This window comes from Haliaeetus albicilla, chromosome 16 (genome assembly GCF_947461875.1).
Source record: "Haliaeetus albicilla chromosome 16, bHalAlb1.1, whole genome shotgun sequence".
Taxonomy (NCBI): Eukaryota; Metazoa; Chordata; class Aves; order Accipitriformes; family Accipitridae; genus Haliaeetus; species Haliaeetus albicilla.
The window spans coordinates 7,225,519-7,249,923 of NC_091498.1; the positions used below are offsets into that span (position 1 = coordinate 7,225,519).

Genomic DNA, 24,405 nt, shown 5'->3' on the forward strand with positions numbered 1-24,405 from the left:
AAGAAAAAAATCACAAATGAGTCTTCTAACCTCTGTACAAGTAATGGGGCTCCCTAATGTGGCTTTTGTGAGCTTTTGGTGTAGGAAATGTTTCCTTTTGTGCTGATTTGATGCAGTCTATAACTTTTGGTGTGCTGAAGGTTACAAAGGGGAAGGAGACCAAGAGCCCTCTCCTGGCACAGACTGAAAGGACAGCTGGAAAAATAGAGCAGGCTAATGGACTTGGATGGGCAGGTGAAACGAAGGCATGAACACTGAAGTAGGACTGAATGGCAAGCCACACACTTTATTTATAACCCAAATATAAATATACACCAGGCATAAATCTGGAGAGTGTATTCTGGGTAGGCCCATGTTTCAGGTGTGCAACATGGAAAATGGGTTGGTCTTGTGGCTTCCCTCTGGATTGCCCCTGCCCAACTGAGCACAGGCAGTGCAGGGGGATGAGGGAATGCTGGTTTGCGTGGTTGCTGGTAGACTGGCATGCTGTCAAGCTGACTTGCAAGAATTTGCATAAACAGCTCAGCAAAGTACATTTTGAAAGAGGTTTTGGGAAGGCAGATCAAGAGGTACCTTTACAGTTTTACTGGACTTCCTTCCAAGTGTGAGCAGCAGCTCCAGGGGAAGCACAGCGAGGTTTGCTGTTATCTCCAGACCACAGCCCCCACAAAGACCTGGAAACTGAGCCCAGTTGCTGAGCTGATTCCCATCTCATAGGCATTGCTATTGAGCAAATAATAGGCTACAGTGATGTGGGACTTTGCCCTACCCTTCTTCTGAACAACTTTTTTAACATTTCCCCATGGGGTCAGGATACCTCCTAGGCTGTAGTTACAAAGCACGGGGACAAACTCAGGGGCTATGCTGGCAGGTGGGTCTGAGCTCTAGAAGCATTTGTTAGAGTGCTTTTCACATAGCTCAGTAATATCTCAATGTTGCATCTGGGATCCTGCATCTTCTGTGGCATGGCCAAGCTCTTTTCAATCCACACGTGTCAGTTATGGTCTGGAAGCCCCTGGTTACTGTGGCACGTCCGCGGTCTGCTCCCACACCAGGTTGTCCCAAGGACGTTACATTGCTTTGGTGCTTTGACCAAGGCATTTGGACAGTGTCGGTCAATGAAGAATATTCCTGATCTGGCCTGTAGTATATACTGTTATGTGTTCTACAAACACCACCTGAGGTTGAGACTGTTGTAAGTCAAGTCCTGTCTATGCTTACGTATCACTCATAGATCTAAGACACCTTACATATATGTAAACCCTAGGCTTAGATATGACCCATGTAGTAAGAGCTCTTCCGTGCCGCCTCTGTTGTAACTCTCCTTTAAAAGCCAAAATATGCATGAAGGTGTTTATAAATTAAATCTTCCCCTTTTGAAAACAACCCACAGGCTTTAGCTTTCTCAGTGCTGAGAAAACCCTCAGCCTGCCTAACACTTGGAGCATGCCTGTGTATGTGCAGAGCTGCAAAATGCCTTGTCCATCCACACAAAGATGGAAGCACAGCCGGGCACTCATCACTCTTGGGGTTTGCAGGAGTGGGGGCAGAGCGTGTCAGTCCTCCTCCAGACTTCACATCCCCTTCTGCCACGCAAAAGGAGGCTGGGAAGGAGAGTTGCACGTGTCATCTGTGCAGAGGTGATGGCCTCAGTTACCTTCGTGTCCTCACCAGCAGCATCTCCAAGTGCTGCTGGCATGGATGCCGGCTCCCCCCCTGCTCGTCCCTCCCCAGCACACGCATGTGCTCCGAGTACAGTAGTTTGCAAGCACACAGGTCCTGGAAAATGTGAGGTAGCGTGAACGAAAATTAATGCGTTGTCAAAGTAAGCAAACAAACAAGGAGGGTTACTCTCCTGATGGCCAGGGAGGGCTGGGAGAGGGCCAGAGCCGCCATCAAGCACCCCAGCCACATAGTTTTGGTCTGATGTGTTGCACGGGCTATGGCTTCGTGCTGGCACACAGACCGTGCACTGCGAGTATTAGGTTACAAATTGTCATACAATTTTGGTGAAAACCATGCATATTACAGACGTCTGTATTACATTATTATCCCTCCAGATCCTATAGACATTCTTCAGTGCTCCTTTGGGGCATCATCTGTGCTGCTAGTTCCCATAACAACTTGTGAATTCATCATTCCAAAGCTGCTTTTTTTAAAAAAAAAAAAAAAGAAAAAGAAAATCAGCCCAAATTCTCTTGTCTTTTGTCAGCTACTGAAGCATTCGGATCCCTGGCAGCCTGCCGCTTCTTTTCTCCTCCTCTTTTTCTTGTTTTTCATGAAAAGAAATCCAGGCATATACTTAGAAGGGTCATTAGAATTATTTGTAAAGAAAAAGCATATTACCTATGCAGCATTATAGATGCTGGGCCTTGGTAAACATTTAAAATTGAAAGACAGTAGATTAAAAGATTTTTATGTATTGGGCGCTGATTTAGTTCATGTGTTAGTCTCTTTAGCATCTCTCTGACAGGTCTATTTAGAGCTTCCTTTTCGTCTGGCCTTCCTCAGGCAATGACACTCATTACTCTCTGCCTGTCAGTCAAAAGGAGTTATAATAGAGCTTAAATGGGTCTCCTGACACAATGCCCTTGTAACAGTAAAGGAGTGATAAATACCAACAATAACGCTCCTACCTGTAGGTGCCTTGGGAGGGGGCAGGCAGCATCCCCCAGCTGCCCTGGGTGCAGGCACCACCTTTCATTCCTGCCCTGGGGTGCTCAGTTCAGAGGAGAGTGGGGTTTTTTTCCTGCGAGTTAAGGAGTAATGGGAAGGAACTGGAGGCTTTTGAGGGATGGTGAACTAAAATTGGTATGTTGAGAGTGTGGAGCTAAAACACAGTAACTGAGCACAGGAAGATGAGATTCGACAGGGGGCAGGACAGACGGGGAGCGTATTTCAGTGTAAGCACGTAAAACACTCCAGCATCCTGGAGTGCACATTTTATAAGTGAACATTTATGAACCACACTGAGCGCTAGCATGGAATAAAAATTATTTAACTGGTTAGAGATGAGTGCATCTGTTATTTCAGGTCCTGTAGTTCTTTGCCCTCACTAAGGATTCCTTGCCCAGGTACTTATCAGGTTACTTTTAATTAACCGTCTTGTTCTGTGTTGGTACTTAAGGATGGTACTGTTTCGGTGCCCAACCTGAGGTGCCACTACTTTCCTCCTTTCAAGAAACTGCACAAAAATGCAGTGAAAACTGCCATAAGTTTAGACATAGAGATGCTTAGTAACATCAGGCACGACTTCGAGTCTATAGATAGAGAAATTCTGCAAATACTGACACCCAAGTAATTGGACTTATGTCATGCACTCCATCACATCACAGCATCTGTGCTTGTGCAGACAGGTTGCTTCTTTGAAATACAGAGGCTATGGACAAAATCTGAGCTCCGGGCAGTTAATGACTGTGATAAATTAGTAGCCATACTAGATTTTAATGCAATGGTCAGTCTGTGCAGTTAAAGAGTTAACAGCCTGGGAGGAAAAAGCCTGAGTTTGTCTGAGGACCATTTATCCACCCATCTGTCAGTCATCAGCATTCCTCTCCGCTGAGCAGACCCCGAGTTTGGTGCTTTTAAGGACAATGAACTATTGCTTAGGAGGAGAAATATTCCCATTTGAATTAGATTATCTGACAATTTAATGCAATTGCATGAAAACAACATTAAAAAACATTAAGATATTCTAGATAATAGGTCAGCTTTGTCTGATATTACATAGTACTAGCCTTGGTTTCTTGGCTTGCTCCACCTTGTTCATCGGCCATCCGGGAACAGAACAAAGCAGAAGTTATATAAAACTTACACAAAAAGAAAGAAAGGGAAAAAAAGTACCTTTTCACGTATGTAAAACCCAGTTCATACGCACAATGGAACGAATTAAACTTGTGGAGCCAGCCGTAATTTTGTCATTTCTCAACTTTGCAAATAAACATTCTTTAATTAAAACTCGTCTCTCACTGCCGATGATTTTTAGAAAAAGCAAACAGGGGCAGTGCTGCGCTGCCTGCAGGACCGGGAACCTTCCCATTTCTGCTTGCGGAGCACGCTGCCTCGCTGCTGCTGCGCAAGAAACTGGTTGCACCAGTGAGTTGTCCCCTTTATGTGAGCTGGTTTATGGGGATACGCAGCTCAAGTTTGCTAATTAGCTTAAACAGCTCTTTAACAGGTGGCACAGACCTGGTGAAAACCAGGACTTCCTATGGGGAGGTGGTCTAGGAGCACAAGACAGCACAAGTAAACTTGGCTACTGGGATAAGCAGGATGTATCTGACTGGGTGAGATTTGCCAGATTTAATCAGAGTCCTGGAGTCTGTTCCCAGCTGTGCCAGAACTGATCTTATGCAACTTCTCTGCTATCTTATTTGTCTGAGTTTTGAATTATATTTGCCTGGCTCTTAAGATCAATAGGAGATGTTGCTCAATATTATAGCCAATGGAAATCATGACATTATCATGGGTTGCTAGAAGAGCTGGGACTAGAGCACATGAAAGTATGCTCCTATAGTCCAGTGCTCCTTTCTTAAGGGGCTGTTGTGCTTTTTGCAAGCAGGGCATGATCACTGTGCCTCCCCACGAGTATGGTACGTGGGCTGCAGCAGGGAATTCAGTGCCCCAAATTTAAATGTAGGAGACAAGGAGGGACTGGAGACTTTAGCCCCAAGTAAGGGCAGACGACGATTTTCAGGTGTGTGTAACTTGGCGAAATGGAGTGAATTTTCATGGAAGCCATAAAGATCTCCTTCCCAAATCCAGGACTTCAGCCATGACAAATTTCCAGTTGGAGGGGGGAGCTGAGAGGGTTCTTTAGAGAAGTGATTGGACAGCACAATTATTTTTACTTGGGGTAAGGCATTTTATTTTCATTTGTTTTTTGACTGTGCTGCTAAAATTACTATTCCAGTAGGGCTGAGTTGATCCTTACTAATTTAAGTGTCTAAAATAAAGTTATAAATGAGCTGTGTTTCCATGAGTAAGATTCCCATTCATCGTTGCAAGGTTTGTTTCATGGCAGTGAAATCATTACCAGTAAGCAGCTAGTGTGCTTTGAAATCACTGAAATCATTTAGCAATGATAATTAAATACAAAGAGTTGCTCTAACAGTTAGTATAGATTAGTTCAGCACTCTAAAAGTTTTGCATTTATTTACACATTGCAAGAGGAATGTGTTGTTAAGAGAATAGTACAGCGAGATCAGCCTTTAAAGAGTCTCAACCAGCTTCCAGTGACCGGACCGGCTCTGACAGGTTACACCTCTGTAAACCTGCCATAGTTGACTGTGACATTTTCCTGAATCTTTTTTTCCCATTTATATCAACAGCTTTAACCCCAGTTTTACCCCCTCAACTCTAATTTAGTCTCAAGTATTGCCCCTGGGAAATTTCAATTTTAGGTTTTCAAAGGTTACCCAAAGTATCAAGTTATTGGATTATATTCTGCGAGCAGATTTGGGGGGAGCGGGGAAGAAGCGTGATCAATATCTGTGTCCTCTGGTGTTTTATGAAGAAATCCTCCCAGGGAATAATTTAGCCTCTGATTTTGCAAAGTGTTTGGCACGGCTCAATGTTAGCTGGAAGTGCTCAGCTTCTCACGGATTGCGGAGCTGGATGTGAACTTGGCTGTTTCACTGTTTTATACGGCATTTTCAATGCTGCAGCATAATACTTAACAAAACTGGGCTTTGGCCAGTATTTGTGACTTGGGATGGGGCTATTCTCAGCGCGAGCCAGACATCCCAGACATTATTGTATTCACGTGCTTTGTTTTTCCTGAAGAATCGTGTATCTCTCTGCTCTTCTCCCGTTACCAACTGGCTTAGTTCAGAGAGACTCTTCATGGCTCCCAAAGGTTGACTTTGGGGTTGTCGTTAGTTTGAGATGTTATTGGCAGCAGGTTATAGGAGTTACCGCCAAGAAACATGTTTAGGCATTTGGATTACTCTTGTAAATTTTAATTAATCACTTTGCTGCTGTATAAGGCAGCACTGTAACACATACTTAATGCTCAAGTATTCAATTTCTTATAGCAACATTGCACTGCGGGTTAAAAAATAAAGCTGCGGGGTAACAAATGTCTACATTCATGACAGTTTCTTTTGTAAAGAGTCTTTCTAAGCGCTCTCTGTGCCTGGAGTGGTCTTAGTTTGGGGGTACCCAGTAATGAACCTTAGTGGTATTACCTGGGCACTGTCCAGTTAGCAGGGTGGTGACGGGTGCTCTGCCTCGGCTCCTGCAGACACCTCTCCAGACGGTCCTTCAGAAATGTTGTCATCTCCTGGCACTCTCCAGATAGCTAAAATTACCCAGTCAGCTGTGTGCAATAGTAGTCTGGCTCCTAACGAGAAGCGTGTGGTCGGGGGTTTCTGTTTTATAGGAGATGGGGTCCAGACTTCTCGGGGGCTACCCGATGTGTTCAGTCTTTGTTCGCTTTGACAGAAGGGTAAGCGTAAGCCTTTAAAACAGCAAGTGTCGAACAAAGATAACGGCTGACGTTGTTTTGCTTCTCTGGTCACTGCTGCAAATCGCCACCTGCGAGCTGGTGCTGAGAGGTGTGCGGAGCACCTCTCATCCCCCCCAGCCTCTGGGCAGCACAGAGCGGCCTGTCCGTGGCGCGGCACCTGCGCAGTTGTCTGTCCGGACGGTCTGCCCCGAAGCTGCCATCAGCCACCGCGGGCGTGTGCAATGGTCTTTCCAGACAGCTTCTCAAACACCTGCAGGAATGCTTCAGATGAAGGGGTCGGGGATTCAGGGTGCACGGTGGGGTGTCCAGGCATTCCTTATAGACACAGACATCTGCCTTTTTTTGCAAATACGTCTGTGCAAAGCCTACATGCCTTTTGAATAATGCTGAAATATTGTTACTGCCTGAGAATTTGATGAGAGGATTTGGGTGGTGCAGGGGATTTCTGGTGCTTTTGCTTTGCATAAAGATGAATTTTACCATAAACAGGCTTTCTGTTTCCAAGTTTGTTAACACAGCACTTTGTATCAACAATAAGTGCATGGAGTAAGTCACAAAAGGGAATTAAAATAGTATTGACTTTAATTGAACTACAGCTGTATGCAGTAGTCTCTGACCTTGGAGTATACCAGTAAAGTTCATGGATGCTAATAGGTGTAAGCTATGTCCCTGATACAGTTAGAAAATGGGAGACAAGCTCCAAATAGCAGGAACAATATGAACATACTGCTTTCAGGTTCTGTTTGCTGTCTTTGATGATGCAGATGAGGTTCTCGTTAGAAAAGGGATTTGCAAACTGTGACTTGTGTCCTGCTAGGCTTAACTGGGCTGTGCGCGGCCAGGAGCTGCTGCTGCTGTGTCAGTGCTGCTGACATGCCCAAGGAAACAAAGTTTGGAAAGTCCTGCTGTACCGTGAGCACGGGTGAAAAAAATCAACCTTGCCATTAAGGAATATGCTGGGGAAAGGAACTGCTGGAAAACCAGGAACCAGAAGGTGAACAGGCAGGTTAGATCAGATTTAGTCCTCCTCCCAGGAGCCAGTGCTCAGCAGAGCCATATAGCCCATTTTCTAGGGCTTTGCCCAGCCTAGTGGTAAATGCATTCATGGGTCTGCTGCCACTTTCCTTAGGAGATGTTCCAGTCTCAGATGTTTCTCTTCTCTCTGGTAGCTTGTTTTTGTAGTACTCAGGCTAAATTCTCCTTTCCATAATCTACCTCATTAGGAAAATACACTCCCTAGATAATTTCTTTTCAATCCAGCGTTTATACCCATCAATTATTTGCAGACTTTTATTCCCTCCCACTTTTTTTTGTTGTTGTTGTTGTTGTTTTTTACTTAAGTGAAACATGCAGATATGGCTCCTTTAACTTCTCCAAATGTATCAGTGCTGCCAGACTCCAGGCACTGTATTACTGATTCCTGGACACATGGTAGTTTGACCACATCTTTTAGCATGAAACCCTCACCCTAAATGGGCTTTTGGACCACACCAGAGTTTTTGTGTTACAGCCTTGTGCAGAGCACGCTGTGGAATAGCACCACCCTGAGACATTTGGCCAAAAACCTGTGTAAAGGGATGAAGGAGGTAATTTTGCTGCTGCCTTGGTTTTGATGTTCTGATCCAGGGTACCAGTACAGCCTGCGGGTAGCCCAACATCCAAAAAGATATACTGAATAGTTTTTTTTACCCAGAAATCTCATTACAGAATGTGCTACTAGAGACATTACAACTATTGTGATTTCCCATGATTTTGCCCTGCTCTTAGTTCTGCAATGGCTATATGGTTGTTCTTTCACTTTTTACTTTTTTTTTTTTTTTTTTTTTTTTTTTTTTTTTGGTGTACTTCTGTTTGAGAGTTTGATGGGGGGATTGACAGAAGCTCAGCACATCCTTCCAGGGGTGGAACAATATAAAAGCTGACTTTTGCTGCATGACAAAGCTGTGATTTTTTTTTTTTTTTTTTTTTTAAGTGAAAACCAGACTTCGCAGCCAGCCTCATTACTCAAATACCTGTCCTTCTGGGACCGTGCACCCTCACCTGCTTAACACTGCTGTAGCTGCCTGCTCTGTACCACATCCCGGAGCCTGGTACTCCAACCTATTGATTGACATCTCCGTCTCCAGCTCTGATCTCATGTCTTGACCATCTGCTTCTTCTGGTGGTCTCCAGAGGGTCTGCCAATCAGCAAAGCAGGCTCAAAACTCGCAGGCAAATGGGTTAGATTATTTTTGGACCTTCCTTGCAGCCATCTGTTTGGGAGGGAGCCATGAGCTTGTCTTACCCAGCTGGGTTAAGGTGCTGTGGCAGCCTGCAAGGGAGGAGGAAGCAAACAGGATAAAGAAAATTACCCTCTTCTTAAGGAGCTGAATCAGCTGCGAGATGGCGCTGAGCTCTCAGCCAGCAACTGGCACCAGCAGTGAGATATCAGGATATTTCCCGGTCCCTGTTGGAGCTGGCTGCTGCCTTCAGACGACACCAGGCAAGACAGCGATTTAGATGTGACTTCGAAGCTGACTTGTGTTGCCCTTGACAACCTGGGTTTGAATTTATTTCACATGCACACACATACACACGTGCGTATGTTGCTATAACAACCACCCAGGACTTTCAAAAAATGTTGGACTCTGTTTTCCAGGTTGTGAAGCACCTAAGTTTTCCTGCAATCCAGGAGGCAAGCAGCTGCCTTCAGTCTCTTCTTTTTTCCCCCTTAAAAAAGGCGCACTAAATCAAGTATGCTAGGCAAAATGTCTGGGTTAATTATGTAAAAAGAGTCTGTAATGCCTTAGTAGGAAGAGAGGCACACAGGGCTCTCTGCTGTTCTGGTGTTTGAAACAGCCCAGCCAGTTCACAGCAGTAAAGGTTGAAATGTAAATGCTGTTTTTGGTGTCCCCAGAACATCACAGTTAATGCTACCGGTAAAGCCACTGGTGTCACCAGTCAGCAGTAAATCGCAAATCATGGATGAAGATTATGACCTCTGCAGCCTCTGACCCAACATGATCCATACTAATGCTGTAACCTGCAAAACAGCAATCAGATAAGGCTAAGAGCAGGGGATGTGAACAGCAAAGAGCCTGTATTAGCCATAGGAAGCCCTTCCCTATAGCTGCAGGCTCTGCTTAAGGTACTAATGATGTCTAGGCAATGGCATTTGTCTCCTCTAGCACGCTCATACCAAGACTCTGTATTTTCCCTTTATCTCTGAGCGATGGGGACACTCTGAACAGTGTTATCTTCCAAAAAAAAGGAGTTTACTTGTGGGGAAAAGGGAAAGCAAGAGAGGCACAGCTACCAGACAGCATGTGTTTCGCAGGATATGGATGTATGTGATAACCCTTGTGTGCTGGTCTTCATCTTGCATGTGTTTGGAAGTGAGCCTTGCCCATAAAACAAGCCCTGATGGAGGGAAGGGAGTTCTGGTTTCCCCTCGCAGGCAGCGCTTGGTCTTCCTGTGTGGTTCGTGACCCAGCCTGCTGCTGGGGCTGCATCCTTCCACTCAGGGGTGGGTGTCACTTTTCTCCCTCGCAGCGCAAATGAGGTTACACAGAGGTTGCAGAAAGTCACTGGGGTCAGAGCTCAGAATAGGGACCAGGACCTAATATGGCATGTTTTGGTGTCCCCTTGCTCACAGCTCTGCCTTAGTGCAACTATCCACTGCTCTGCATTGGGTCCTTGGGGCTGCATGTGATCTTAGGCAATCGGATATGACGCATGCAATGCTTTTTCATCAACAGGTGTTAAACTTGCTAGCAAAACGCATGTCCTGTCACTCCTAAAAATGACATACAATTCTTCATGTGTCGATTTAGTGGACAAAGTTTGTGCTGGCTTGTCATATTCCAAATTCAAGCCCGTTATATGAGGGAACAAAATACCTTGTGATTCTGTGATTAACTTAGTGCAAACATCAATGTCGAGGATACCCTAAACTTTTTCCCCACCCAGAAGCTATGTTGAGAGAATGGAGGAAAAAAATTCTTTGGATATTTGTTTAGGATTTCTAGCTACATGATAGTCCAAAACCAGCTGCTGCAAATAGATTGTTGGAGGTCTAGAAATCCTCGAGTAATAGATGTGTGGGCAGTAGGGATCTGTGCAGTCTGAAAGCACAGTTTAAGCTGGATCCCTGTAACTGATGGTGGATCCCTTGTGGAGGTCCTGCAAGACAGATATGCCTGTGGTGCTGTCTTGGACTTCTTGGATGGGGTGTGGGAATGTGATGCACATGTTCAATACCAACTGGTTGGTTTATACCTCCTGGTATCAACCATGCTTTTTAATTTGCATGAGCGCTCTTCAATGTTTTTAGCACTTCCAGTGGGTTTATGTTGCAAAATGCTGTCTACAGACATGGATTGGGATGCTAGTGGGTGTTTCATGGTCATGTTTTGTACATGATGGTGGTCTCCCGTTAGCACTTGACACTTAATGCTTGATTATGGACTGTGCTGAACAGTCGCTGAACAACCGTGGGGGATACTTTGCCTATATTCAGAGATGGGGTCCCAAAAAGGTCAGAATTTGATGCAAACATGCACTATTCCAGAAATCAGTTTGATTTTCCAACACATGCCCTTACCTCTTACGGCTGACTGGAGACCTCAGAACCTACCTGAGGAAATAAAGACCTTTTCATCTGGAGATCACCAGTCTGAATCCAACTCAAACTACAAATTGTACTTATTTTGTGGATTGAGGATGGCCTGTATCACCAGAAACCATTCTATTTTGCTCAAAGTGGTGGCTTCCAGAGAAAAGCCTTGACCTTTGTTGGTTCTGGAGACTGACCTCCCTTTGAGGCAGGCAGTGTGATGTGCTGGCATGGCAGCGCTCATGGGAAGCTTGTCCTCAAAGACAGCTCCGTTTGCCAGGCCAAAGCTCAACTCAGCTTTGACGTACAACTTCTTCTCCAATGTACAAATTAGCTCATTACACTCTTTGCATAAGATACACAGGAGCTGGCAGCGAGGGAGAGGAAATCAAACCCACTCACGCTTTGTTCACCTGCGTTCAAAGTCATGAAACCTTCCTGCAATGATTCATCCCAAGCCACAGGCTCTGGAGCCCTGGTTTGCCTTCTCCAGAGCTGCTCCATGGACAGGAAAGGCTGCTGAGCTGAAAGGAACCTTTTTAGCTGCAAAATTGTGCAAGCCAGCGTGTGCTATTTCTGGAGCACGCTGTAATATATGCGTCTAGCCTGGCTCTCTCCAGCAACGGCCAAATGTTTTTCAAGCAGTAAAGAAGGTAAAATAGAGCAACACTGTACTGGAGCCAGATTTTCCATGCGTTCCCTGAGCAGAGCCTGCAGGAGCCCGCACGTGCACTCGCGGACACATAATTAAATGCACCGGTCACCAGAAGGATGGAGCAGGGGGACCGGGGACCTCAGTTTGGCAGCTGCGGCCGGTTACACTGCGCTGTGGCACAGCCTGTGGCAGCGCAGGCAGCACATGCCCTCCCAAATTAGGGTCAGCAAACCCAGACTGGGGTGAAGTTTGGCACCACTGAGTGAGCAGGGGGGGTTATACCAGGGGGAGAGAAGTGGCCAGGAGAAGGAAGCACCAGGGAGCGGGACGCAGCAAAGCATAGTAACACGTCGCCCCAACTGCAGCGATTGCAACCCCCAATCTCAGCTCACCTTCGTGAGGAGAGTCGGGATTGTTATCTCGCTGCAAAACTGTCATGAAAGAGCATGTCTGCATGGTGCAGCACTGTCATGGAGCAAGGGCTGAACTGGCTTGTTAGGCGACTGGAAGCGATTGCAGCAATGTTAGCTTGTTTCTTTGCCTGGTCTACAGGTTGCTGCTTCTGGGGAGGGAGGACTTGCCAAAACAATGTTGCATGAACATGGCCCCACAGCTTTTGGCTTTGGAGCGATCCGATTTGGGGTTGAGTGGTGCATCTCGGCTCGGACTGCTGAGCCCTGCAGCATGCTTCATGATGCTGCTGTCAAGCAAATGTCATGGTATCACTGCATATATAAGAAGGCCTTTGGAAGAAAGGGACAGTTGCAAGAAGCTTACTGTGGGGAGCACCACCCTTTTTCCCATTTGACTGGTCTCCAGCACCCTGCTCAGGCTAATCCTGCTGAGCAGGAGCGCTTGTCCCTGTGGAGTTGCAGCTCCCAATTGAAGATACACTAGAAGATGCAAGCCCCCTCCCAATACAGCCCCTTCTTCACCCTCTCCCATCCCAGGGAGCTCTCGATCCTCACTTGCTCCACCCATTTGGCAGCCTGCTATGTAATTCCTAGACTTTCGGGAGGAGTGAGAAAGGGGTGATGCTAACCAAAAGGGAGAAGCGATGGAGATATGGACCTGTCTGACTTCCCCTGGATGTTGATCGGGGTCACCCACTGTCCTTGCTGGACACTGCTGCTTGAAGGAAAGAAGAGAGAAAGAAGGAAAGAAAGTAGAAACACGGGCTGAGGACTGTGTAGAAATAATGCAGGGTGGGATCTTTCTGGATCAGCCAGAGCTTGGCAGATTTTTGCACGCATGCATGGCAGCAGTGCCCAGCCATAGCAGGGAGACCTGCATAAATGTCTCCTTGTTTCCCTTTTGGAAGCTGGCAGGTATACAGGGCTCTGTAATATCATTGAGCACCCATGAGCCGTCTATGTATTTACTGGCGTGGAGTTTTATATGTGTTGAATGAGAGAGCAGTGAGTGTTTTCTGGTGTTTTATGAACGCCGCTGGCTCTCTGGGAGCAGCGTGGGGGCAGGTACAGAACAGGTCGGAGATCTGAGCTGGGACTTTATAGATCTCTGCAAAACCTTAGGTAAATTAATGTTTGAGAAAGGGACAACAAAGTCCCTTAACAGAATTTAGCAGAAAATGGGATGCTTGTTTATCGCACGTGCTTCAGGAATTAATTGAGCCATGTCCATGGTGCTGTGTTCTGATGCTAAAACCAACATTTACTCACAACCTCTATGGGTTGTTAAACTGATTTTGTAGCACTTTCTGGACTTTCACCCTCGTTAAATTAAAACAACATTTTCTTGTAAGACAGTTGCAAGATTAACATATAAATGTTTTTTAATTTGTCCAGCATTATTGAGTAGGGTGCCTTTAGCTTTTTGTTCACAATGATTTAAAGTATTCTCAGTGTTCATATTCAGTCCTGTCCTGCTGTTGCATTTATGTGTGCGCATATGTGCTTTTGCAGTAACGTCGTATGGAGTTTTCTGTTACTTCATACTAGCTCTGTATCTGCGTGTATGTGCGAACACGCTTTCAGGAGAAGCCACTAATAAGGATACCGATTTAAAATTATCTAATCTAATTGCTGGCAGCAGAAGGCATGGTGGGAAAGATGTTATGAAGAATTGCTGGATGGCCTAACAGTGTTAGTTCCATTAAATCCTCAGAGTCTGACCTGTCTGTAGTTATTTCCTCCTGCGTAATGAGAAAAATAAATTTAAAGAGACAATAACAGTAACCATGGATGGGTGTATCTGAAGGACCTGGAAGAAGCGTGGTGCTGAGGGCAGATCATGGGAACTGTGTGGGCTCTGCATTGGCATCAGTGCAGCCCTGTCCAACCACGGCTGTGAAGCTGCAGCCCTCCCTGCCTCGGTTTCCACATCAGTGAAATGGGGCTAAGCACTCACTTGCTTGTCTGAGATTATGAGAATTAATGGCTGACTAGAAAGGGCCCAGAAATCTCCAGCTCAGTGGAGTCACGCAAGGGCAAAGCTGCTTTTTTTGTTCCTGCATGCTGCTGATTTTCAGGCTACAGTTGTTCCTCTTGCTTTATTTTCATGCCTGGTCGCAGTCGGCCATGGGGGATGCTCCATGCCATGGTGGGGGTGCTGCCTGTGGTCACCGCTGCAGTCCTCCCTATGTGTGGGGCCACTGCCCTTGGGGTGAAGGCACTTTTCATTAGCAGTGCCCGAAGGCAGCTTCCTTGTGCTGCCTTTTTTTTCCTGCATCCAGGATGCATTATGGCTAACTTTATTCTTTAGCTCTGCTTTAAGCCAGTCTCAGCCTTTTGAACATTATTTTTCCTGGGTACTTTCCCATTACCTGTTGTGATTTTTAGTTTTCGATTAAGGCTTAGCCCCACTGATCCTGAGGTTGGAAGTGAATGATCAGTTCCCAGCTGTGCCCGGAGCAGCTCACCCTACTGCAGGCTGGGGCAGGGCCAGGGCCAGGCATACAGGCAGCCTGGGGCAGTGCTTGTGTTTATTTTCCAGCTCTGAAGTAGTCAGGACAGGGTCCAGTTTGCATTCAGGGTCTGATTTTAGGATAACTTGAAAGCCCATCACCAGCCAGTCGCCTGTGCCTTGTCTTTGTACATCTGGAAATGAATCATTTCACATGTAAAGAAAAATCTCTGCAACGATATTCTTCAAAAATTATTTGCTCTCAATGTCCAGGTCCCATGTGAGAAGAAGACAGCATAGAGAAAAATCTCTAAAAGATTAGGCCAAAATGGTGGCAGAAGGGATTGCAGATAAGAAGTGGAAGGGCAAGTAAGCAAAAGCCCTGATGTTTCAGTGGGAGCAAGTAGAAAAGTATCTGAGTTGCTACCACAGTTGGAGAGGATGTGACTGTGTCTGTGGTATAAATGGCATACATTTAAAACTGCCTCATTACATTAAGGTTTCATGTTTTCTACTCCAGGCTCCCTTTCCCAGGTCACCGTATGAACACCTGAGTCTCCTCGAATTGTCAGAGAGATGAACCTGTAGCGGCTTGTCCACAGGTAAGAGGCTCAGCCATCGCTTTGGTGCCTGTTCCAGGGATTTGGGAAACACAGGGGACCACAGAGCCCATGGCCGCAGTGCTTCAGGGCTTGAGCCTCTGCCCATGCTGCCTGACATTGTGATTCAAGGTTTGCTTTCTGCCGGGGTTTCTGCAGGTTTTATGCCCTGCTGAGGTGACACAGTTGCAGGGATTTGCAATTCTTAGGGCAGATACACAGTGACTGAGCATTGAAAAAGATGTTTTGAGGGGCAAGGACTGATCCAGGCTGCTGATCTTGTTTTTTTTTATTTTATTTCTGCTTACAGTGTGCCGCTGGTTTTGTTTGTAGCTGCCCAGACAGAGCAGCCTGTGCTCCCATACAGGTGCTTGCTGTAATTTTCTGAACCCAGTAGATGTGGATTGCAGTGCTAGGGTGGAGGTTGCCTCTCCTGCCGCTGTGATTTTCTTTCTGGCTCTTTATCCAGCAGCTGCCTAATATAAAATATTTAGAAACAGAAGCCACTGTTGGGTCTCTTTCCTTGTAGCTGAGCAACATGACCAGCAGGTACGCAAATCCCATCCTCCCTTGCCTGCTCTCCCTGTCCCTTGCAGCTGTGCCTTTTTCCCCTTGCAACCTTCACAAAGTTGCTTCATTTGCTGATGAAGTTTTACCTTCCTTGGGGATGCCACTTGCCCAGCTTTGGGGAAGTTTGTGGAAATGAATAACTGTTCATGGGGCTCTTGGAGAACCCACCAGAAGAAGGTGCTGCGCTGCTGGGCATGGATACTGGCCACCAGCATGTTGTAGAGGCTCAACCCAGGGTCTGGCGCCAGTGTTGGGTGGATTTTAAGGACTGGAAGTCACTTGGCTGATATGAGACAGATGACCAGAGTCCTTGAGTGAAAAATGGGTTTGTCTGCTCCCTGCTTGAGAGTGTACAGCTTTATCCATAGGGATGCACATCCCACGGTGGCTTGCTGCTGTCTGCCGCCAGGTTCACGGAGCCAAGGGCATGTTGCAGATCTGCAGCCACGGGTTATTTTCAGAGCTAAAACGCGGTGGTGTAGGATGGGCAGCACAGCAGCATTCCCTGCGCGAGCACAGGACAGCCACTGGGCCGGGGCTGGGCTGGGGGAGGTGGTGGTGCTGCCCATGCAGAAGCCACAGCCTTTCCTTGGGGAGAAGCTGTTGGCCTGGAAAGAACGTGAGAGTGGCCGGGGGAAGAGCACGGCTTCCCAGAGAGCAGCAGCCGCTGCCCTGCTGTGACATAGCCAGGCCTTTTGTCTCATCAGCAAGCATTAATTGAAGGGAAGAGATTTTGCACCCTGGGAGTAGCAGGTAGCCACACTCCAGTGAGAGCTCAGAGCAGGCTCCATCAGCAAATACTTCTTGCTCGGCTGCAGTTATAGCTCATTATCTTGCTGACCTTTAATTTCACAAGTGTTTCTTGCAGTGTGTTTCTTCAGCCTGGTCCGGCTTCTGACCTCTGTTCCCAGAGGCAGTGGGATAATATATTCATCTGCTGTGCTGTCTAGCCACTTCGCATCCCTCCCTCCCTCCCTCTCTCCATCCACCCCTCCGTCTCTGTCCTTTTTGGCAATCTGTCATTTTTATTTTTGGTACAAGTCCAGGAGCTGAATAAAAAGTACTTGGGCAGCTGGAGCGAGGAACAATGGGTTTTAAATACGCTTTAACGTGTTTGTAAACAACTGCACTTCATCAGGGTCCCTGCCCAGCACACTGGCAGCAGACAAAACTGATGAGACTCATCTGAGATCAGAATTAATTACACTGTATGGAAATGGTGCAAAGCAGACAACGATGCAGTGGGAAATATCTCCTGTTCTGTGGTCCATGTGTGTTCGTTTATGCTACACTCGTCACTGTGGCCACTGAGCACCTGAGATTGCTCTTCTTTTAGCTGTGGCAGGGAAGAAGATGAGCAGAGAGCGCTAAAAATGTTGGGAGGACTGTGTAGCTGTTGCGCTTTGAGGATGCTCTACGGAGTGTTTGGTAGGATGTCTTCTTTGTTGGAAATCATCTGTCAGGGAAGATCAGTATGTGGAATAATGCTGTTGTCCTGTCAAAATATCCCCATTTCTCCTGAATTCCCACAGCTTGCTCCTGGTGAAAAAAAGTTTTGTGGTTTCTTTGTATCAGGGAATAAAAAGTCCTTTACTGAGGATGATTTGAAGAGGGAAGCAAGCTCAGAAGCATAGGGAGGGAGCAAAAGATCTGTAGTTGGCACACATGGATTGGATGATACCAGGTAGCCCATTGGTCCCAACTCATCAATTTGGATGAATAAAGACTGAATTTGCAGGTACGGGACTCCCACTCTGTTGCTGAGGGCTGTGAGTGGAGCGGGGCTGACCTCATGATATGACTGTTCATACCTACAGGAGTTCTTCTAGTGGGGAAATAATGGAGGAGAAAAATCAAAGTGCTTTGAAAATAACCCCTTTGCTGCCTAGTGACTCGGCTCACAACCCCCTGGTTGGCCTGTGGCTGCTCCTGCTCGGGGGATGGATGCAGCCGGTCTCTGACTCTTCTGTGAGTAACAGTGTAATTGCAGAAATTGGCACGGTGGCTTGGAACGAGATCTAATTAATTAATTCAAGACATGCTGGGATTAAATTTTATTAAACCTTGGAATCAGAGTAGACTAGATGAAATGTAAGCAAAGGTTGGGAAGGGAAAGGAGGGGTATGTGCCACACGTGCTGCCTGCCAGCGCTGCTGCTGTCATGGCCTTGGCTGGCAGGGTACCGAGTGCGTGCTGAGGTTATATATAGGTATATGCATATGTACCCATATATATGTGTATGTATTTACACACACATATATACCTGGTTTCACTCCAGCCAGGGTGATCAGGGAGGCACTGCTTTCCTTACCCAGTTGCTCTGGATTTTTACATGCAAGGTGACTGACCAGTCCCTCCCTCCTGCAGCAGGTCAGAAGCCAGGCACCGCTGGCCATGTACTCCCTAATGTCATTGGGAGTGAAAAGGAGGTTTCTTTTGCCTTTCCCTTGATCCTTTGCTGATAAACGTGTCATGCTCCATCCAGACCTGCCTAATAATTCATAATAAGGGATGTCAGCTCCATATTTACTGCCTTTAAAATGATTTGGGGTCTTCTGGAATGGAAATTGCTCACATAGTTGCATGTTCATGCTTACTCTGCTCCCAGAAGCTGCCTGGTCAGGCATGTATGTGCTGGCATCGCTTTACACTGCTGGACTTCCCAGGAATAACTAAGTTTTTTGAACAGGTAAACAAGTGTGTATGTGGGATGTATGCAAACCCATTGGCTTTCCAACAAGAGGTGCAGCAGAGGACCCAGCCTTTTCAGGGATGTTGTTTTGCCTGCCGAATCTCTAGCATCCCACACGAGCCGTCTTTTCTTCTGACAGTTTCAGGAATATACTTAACACTAATTTTAGCTCTCCCTTCAAGGTGGATATCTTTGAGGTTTGGGCACAATGAATGCCTTATTCATAAAACTACAAACACTGTAAAAAGGGGGGGGGGGGCGGCCAGAAAGTGTCCCTCCCTAAAATGTTTCTGATCTCCAAGCAGCTATAATTTTGGCTTGCTCAGAGAACAAGCTGAGGTAGTGTTCATTTTAACAGCCAGGAAAGGGCTGTCTGTTTATATTTAGGGCCTTGTAGATTTGCGCAGTATATGCAGGTGGCACATTAAAATGTGTGTATGATTTCTTACCAGGATAAGGCTGTGTTTTTACTGGACTGCTGTTAATTCTGTGTGAAGGCTAAGTAAGTAAGTATTGAAAATTTTGTTGTAACAGTTTCTGGGGCTAAATTTTGTAGCCTTTGGAGTATTGCTTTGAGCATAATCCTGGTGAATTCCTCCCATGCACCTTCCTACACAGTTTTGCCCAGAACACACATTTTTAAGAGCAGGTTGCCAGCTCCTGCCACTTTGAGTCTGTAGGGGATTGGCATTACTGATCATCATTCAGTTCTCACCAGATAAGTGTTAGTAGACTGTTGCAATGAAAATAAGTAGGTGGTTACAAAGCATCTTCCAGCAGTGAGGTGGGTAGTGGTCCAGGATCTCAGTCAGCCTGATGGTTGCAGCTCTGACCTTCATCTCTGCATGGGCTCTGTCTGAAGAAGACTGCTTCCCATCTATCTCCAGCCTTGCTTATTACCCCGTTGGCTCCAGGAGCTGCAAAAACTGAATCAATGCTCACCTGGAGTCATCTTGATTTTGATGGCTTTTGCTTGGCATGAGCTGAAGAGGATAGTGTATCCAAAACAAGTGCATGTGCTTTTGGGCCATGGCTTCTGGAGTTGTGTCATTGTTGCTGCTTCTCCCCCAGTACTGCAAAGTCCTGGTCAAGATGCAAAAGAGAGAGGTCTCCAGCATGGCTGAGATTGGTCCTTCAGAGATAGCAGCATTCATCTCTGGAGAAGGAGAAATTGTCACAAAATGTGCATGCCATTTGTTTTTGAGCTATAGCTGAACAGCAAGCAAAGATGCTGAAGGTCTCTTGCCAGTATTTGGGAGCTGAAAGCCTGCTCCAGCCACACATAATTCTTCTGCCACCCCTCAGAAATTGCTCACTGGCTACTAATCTTGCTCTGATAATAAGTAATGCCTTTTTCACGGGGGAATCCAGATGCTTATTGGTATTTGCAAAGCTTACCAAGATCCCAGGGCTGAGGAGGTTTGTAAAAAGTAAAGTGCAGCTATTAACATCAGTTGTCTCAGTCTCCTGGAGAGTGCCCGGGCTCCGAGGTTTGTTCGCAGATCCAAAATTAGAAAGTTGTTGATGTTTTTTTCATTCAGAGTTACGAAAAGTCCTGTTTGATGGAATTGAAACACCGGGCAGCTGCGAGCAAATGAGGTTCAAAGTGGGTGTAAGAGATGGATGGAGCTCAGTGCAGGGAAAAGATGTTGAATTTTAATTATATGTACTTGTAACATACCATGGCAGGTTATGGTCTTGGGAATGGGATAGAAAAAAGTGAAATCCAGATTCTGTTTGCACTAAAATATTTCCATGCATGTTTGGGTACTTTGCTGTGGTAACCAGAGGGCCTATTTTTAGAATCTTTCCCAAGATGCTCCTCTATACTACACTGAGTTGCTTGGAAAGCTGGTGTACAAAGTTGTCCCAGGGGTTTTCAAGTTGAAATGAGTATTAATTCAGAAAGATTCCAAAGGTTATGTTCTTCAAAATTGATCAGATCATGTGTGAGATCTTTCTGGCTGCGTGTCCTGCCTGGACTTCATGTTGGGCATCTCTGAGATCCCAAATTCGAGCATTTAGGTATAGAAAGGGTCTTTTATTTGGCCAGATCCTGACTACAGCAATAAACCAATGATATTGTAATGGCAACTTGTCTTAGCAGTTAAACAGAGTAATCCCAAAATATATGTTAGCGTTTTTAATCACAGTATTTTTGGTCTTCAGCCAGTGAAGCGCCTCCAAGTCTAATCTAGCAAAGATCAGCTCTCTGTTTTCCTGCAGAGATTCATCACGGAAAAGAACAAGCCCACAGGTTTAGTTGTACATTTGTGTGTGGCTCTATGGTGAAACTTCTACCCTATCTTGTTCATCTGAAAGTCCTTCAGATTTTACTAGGCTAACACTGGGGTATTTATGTGTTCCAGTTTTCAAATGAAAGGTATTTAGAAGATTCAGATTGAAACATTTATTTCTTAGGAAAGTGTTGTTATGCTCCATAAGGTATATATTCAAAAAGAACAAAAGCAGTCCTATTCAAAGAAGCCACAAACAGCACCAACAGAGAAAGGCAAGCTTCTTTTTCAAATGTCATTCTTTGTATTTTATTGTCTTTCATCCATACTCATTTAAATACACTCGCATGTATTTGGAAAAATAACAACAGCACAGCAATTGCACTTTATCCATAGCAAGCTCATGAATACATTGTATTTTGTGACATATTGTTTCTCTCTTGGAGTTTTTTCAAAGATGTTCTGCAGAATGTTTCCGTGTGCATTTTAACAAGACGATTCTCTGTCTATACATGGATTTCGTACCAGAACAATTTGTGCTTGCTTAAGGGCTCATTATTCTTTGAAAATTTTAGAAATGCAAAACCTAAAAATATGCAGAGGAATGTCTATACACTGTCAGATTCAGAGGAACAGGTATCCTTACATATATATATTGCTAATGTATGGGCTATTGAAGAGGATTGACGGGGGACTGGGACAGTTTGGCCTAATGGAGGCCCAGGATTGGCACAAAAATTGTTAATGCATTTCAATATTTGAGTTTTGAAGAAATGAAGCACCACAGCTTTTTAAAATGATCTGTGAGTAATGGGTCACCTTCAGTCAATGTGAACAGTCTTGCTGTTAAGAGAAGCGTACAGATGAGGGACTTGCTTCTATATGATGCATCAAGTGTGTGCATTAAACTGAAATGGGCATTACGCAGTGGAAATCCTGATGAAAATTATATGCTGCTGTTAACGTTCGTAATGTGAGCTCTTGGCTGTTGAAGCCTTTTACTTTTAACAAGATATATCTCAAGTATGCATTGTTGTCTTGAGTTATATTTCAGATTTATGCTCTATTCTGTAGCCATAGAGGCAATTATAATATTATTTGCTTAGTCTCAATTCTTATGTTGTTTATATGAAAAAAACCAAAACATTTTCTCACAGACAATGAGGTAGTTGTTAGCATTTTTTAATGTTTTGTATTTGCTTTAATTCCATGTGACCATAGTTGCATTTAATCCTGGAGTATGAAGTAACTTTTAAACTCAAAAAGATACCTGAGTTTTAAGAGCAATGTTTACCAGCTCAATTTCATGTTGACACAGATAAACAAAATGCCCTTATTTTTTCTTGATTGTTTTCTTATTTCTTCTCTTATTATTATTACACCACAGAAGCAAAATTAAGTAGGTGAGTAAATAGCATCTTCCAGCAGCGAGGTGGGTAGGTTCATTTTCTTATTTGTTCTGGGTACAGAAAAAAAATGTAGTCTTTAGAATGTGAATATTAAAAACAGGAGGCTAGTATGGACCTGGTTATGTACAGGTAAAGTCAATGAGTAGCATTTAGCAGAGCAGGTCTGAAATCTATACACATATTTAATCTTCATCAATATTAGATCCAGTTGTCATATCATGGTGCTGGGGAAGCTGATGAGAAATTTAGGTGTTACAGCATGGGGGAGAGGCTGACATGAAACCTCTCCCTGTGTGTGACTGTCCTTTTGCCAGTGTAAAACCAGCTGCACGTGTATTAACCCAGCTCACACTATGGGGAAAGCTTGTCTGAAAGCTATTAGACATGGGAAGTCCTGGTATGACAGCATGGTTTATACTACAGTGATCTGGAAGCAATAGCATTTTGTCATCTACTGGTTGTGGTAGCATGACAGCCAACGTGAAGTATTCGTTTGAAGAATGTCAGTGCATAAACTCATTTTTTCCCTAAACCATGCGGGGAGCGTTACTGAGATGAGCGTGGAACAACAGACGTTTTCAGTTTTGTTGGCATTAATTGAGATGGAGGTGAAGGATTTCTGTAAATCAGTGCAACATTTAGAAAGGTTGACTCACTTTGAAGATGCATCACAGTGGCAATGTATCCAATGTGTCCACAGTAATTTGATCAATACAGTAAACATACTGTAAAGGTATACAGGATACACTAGTTTTGTTATTTAACTTGCTCTGAAAATGCAAGAGCACGTGGCCTCTAACGAGATTAGATATTACATTTAAAAACACTAAGCCTGTTAATGCAGTGCATAATTAAGCCCCGGAATTCATTACCAAGGAAAATCTTTGAGTGGATCTTAATAACATTTTAAAAAAGAGACAGACACGTCTATTATTAATAAAACTAGGCATAGGTCTGTTCTGTGAGAGGTATAAAAAAGCAAGGCTGCTTAAGATATAGTCTCACATGTGCAAGTCAAACACTGCCTGCCTAGCAAGGAAGCATTTTTTTTTTCCTTTTATGCTCACTATTATGTTCTGCTTTGCACCTGTCTTTGAAGTGCTGCGCCCATGAGCAGGGAGATGTCTGCAGAGCTGCAAGGTCCATGGGCAGGTCCTGTAGCTCCGAATGGGAGATTAGGGAGCTGCTCAGATAAGCAATGGGTCAGCTGAGGCGCTTCTGAGAGCGCTCATGCCGTTTAAGGTCACCATAACATTTAGTAGAGTGAAAAAAAAAGGTGTCGAGTCTTCCAGCAACACAGGGTGTTTTTGTAGCCGTTTGCCTGTAAACAGAGAAACGTGGGGCTCGGTGGATCACTGCGTGTCTGAGCCGCAGTTGTTTTGCTTTTGAGCTTTTTAAGAAAAGCTGGAGGAGCGAGCAGGCCAATAAAACTGGCTGCCAGCAACCTCAGAGTATTCCTGGGCTTTCACAATCCCCACTTTGTGCTAGGGTTAACCCAAGCAAAATCCACAGAGAAGGAAAATGGGATGAACCTTGTCTAACCAAATGGGTGTCCTGTATTTGCACTTTGTGTCCAGGCAGAGCTTTATTCCTTGATTCCTTTCTTTCTTAATCAGCTTTATGCCACTGCAAATCTATGAAGTGATGCGCAATGACCTGCTCATGGTTTCTGTCCTGCCAGTTCATGATCTGGTGGGCATTAACATTTCATGCTTGATGAGGTTGTGCATGGTTGGGTCCCATCCTGCGCTGCGTAAGGAGAGGAGCTTTGTTTAGAGGGGGGGCAGAGGCATGACATGGTGATGCTGTGGGCAGAGCCTGGCCACACTGCCTGCATCTCTGCCTGCGGGCACTTGCTGGGACCTAGAGCCACCGCAGCACCTTCTCATATGGCAGTGTTGGTTTGTGGGACAGCCTTGGCATATGGTGGACCCAACATGTGCTTCTTGCCTCTCATCTCCAGCTTTCCTTGGTCTGGACCATGCCAGCATCTCCTGGCTCTGGCAGCGGAAGGATGAAGGTTTGTGAGGGTATGGCGGCACTCACATGGTGAACACAGCACTTTGCATATCATAGTACAGAAGTGCATGCCTAGGACCAGATTCTCCATGTCGATGCCTTGCACTTTGTGGTGCTCAGACTTGCCTGGTACCAGCAAGCTCTGAGGCAGGGAAGCCCTGGCACACTTCAATGTCAGATAACTGTCCTGGGCAACCTGCTCTAGGTGGCCCTGCTTGAGCAGGGGGTTGGACAAGATGATCACCAGAAGCACCTTCCCACCTCAGCCATGCTATGAAGGATGTTCCCCTTATACC

The 24,405-nt window shown here is 45.3% G+C and overlaps 1 protein-coding gene across 8 annotated transcripts in view; it reads left to right on the top strand.

Moving 5' to 3' along the window:
- HIVEP3 (HIVEP zinc finger 3) overlaps window positions 1–24,405 on the top strand; it is a 274,785-nt gene that overhangs the window by 115,642 nt on the left and 134,738 nt on the right. For all 8 annotated transcript variants that reach the window (XM_069803395.1, XM_069803400.1, XM_069803401.1 and 5 more), the window contains one exon: window positions 15,104–15,185. The gene's annotated coding sequence lies outside the window, so the exon portion shown is untranslated. The remainder of the gene's footprint in view (window positions 1–15,103; window positions 15,186–24,405) is intronic.